Source organism: Macrobrachium nipponense, chromosome 34, assembly GCF_015104395.2.
Source record: "Macrobrachium nipponense isolate FS-2020 chromosome 34, ASM1510439v2, whole genome shotgun sequence".
Taxonomy (NCBI): Eukaryota; Metazoa; Arthropoda; class Malacostraca; order Decapoda; family Palaemonidae; genus Macrobrachium; species Macrobrachium nipponense.
In genome coordinates, this window is record NC_061095.1 from 28,793,218 (window position 1) to 28,794,830 (window position 1,613).

Below are 1,613 nucleotides of genomic sequence, written 5' to 3' on the forward strand. Positions count from 1 at the left end.
CACCCCTCACTCTGCGTTTTTTGCCTGGGCCTAAAGCAAAAGTGATTCTTCACCTCCCAGTCGCGCGGTGCGCACACTGTCGGACAAGCAGTTAACTATCGAACTCCCTTGTTCAAAGCTTACGACCGTCCAGCTGCCGCTAATTTTGTGATAGCCTTTGTAACCGCCCCTCTACTTGTGTTAAGAGTCAGCGGCTAAGGTATGCTAACATATTTACTTTCTTTTGCCCTTTAACACTGGCTCAGACCTGCATGAGGACAAGATATGTATTTATCATGAGGATGAGACATGTATTTAACGTAAGTGATTTTGATCCTGTAATGGGACATGTATTCATCCGGAAATTACGCTTACGCTTGAGAATTACCAAGGGAACTTCAAAGGTTTGCCGTGTTTTGTTGTTATGGTAATTTCTTTTCTCCTTCTTCCTTTCACTTACTATCGGAAGAATGTAGAAGGATGGGCGTGCGGTGTTGTGTTTGGGGATCTCCTCTCACTTGAGAGGGTGGCCTCCCTTGTATGTGTGAGGAGTATCCTCATTACTTTAATCATTTTTTTCCCCTTATTTTACAGACTAGTGGTGATTGTTTTTTCAGCAATATTGATTGGATGCTCTTCGTGTTGGTTATCCTAACCTTGGAATTGTACCTATGACTTGTAGCATGTTGCGTACCGATCCTCAAGTGTGTGTACTGATCCCCTTCTGATAATCATTTTCATTACCACTACTACCCGGGAGTTATGTCACTGGACGAAGCTGTCGCGCTGCCCTTTGAGGTTATCTACTCCTGGTGGTAGAAGTCTGGCAGAAGGAGAAACCGAAGAGGAAGAGAGCTCATCAAGTGTCATCATCCTCCTCTTCGAGATCTTCATATCTTCATGCCTCCCCCCCTTCATCTTTTAGGCTTTGCCGTAAGAGAAGGTGGTCTCCCCTCCCTAAGAAGTCTTGTCACGGGACTTCTAAGGGTCTGTCTCGCTCCGGTGAGACAGGTGGGTCTTCTGCTAGTCCTCCCATTCCTTCAGGAACGGGACCCGTCTCTCTTTCCTCAGGAGGAAGCAGACGGGGACCATGTAGGTACCGGCCACCGCTGGTTTCTCCTCTCCCGGTTCCGAAGGTTCCACCTCCGGACCGGGAACCGTCTCAGCCACCCGCTTGCGAGCGTTACCGAGTGTACGTTCTCCTATGGGTGACCGTGCAGCCAGGGTCCAGACTGCGGAGTTCGCTCCCCATGTCAGGACCCAAGCACGGAGCAGAAGATGGTAGGAGTCGCTTGGGTGACTCTTGCCAGACCGGTGATCGCTCTTGCAGAGATCGTCCGGTGCACAGGGTTGACGTGATGTTCCTGCGGGTTTTCGTGCACGCAGAGGCCGGTGGGCGGGCATCCAGCCCTCTTTTAATTAATCCTTTTCTTTCAGAGACAGCCCCCACCAAGACGACGGACGCTTGACGCTTCACCTGCCAGGTAGGGGTACATAGCCCTCCTCGAGGAAGCATTCTCTCCACTGCTACTCCCGCAGGTCCCTCCGGACAGGTGCAGTTGGGCCGTGTTGCTTCGGCAATTGCCCCAACTCCGTCCTGAATGGAGGACCTGTCGGTTGTCCTGAGGAACTGG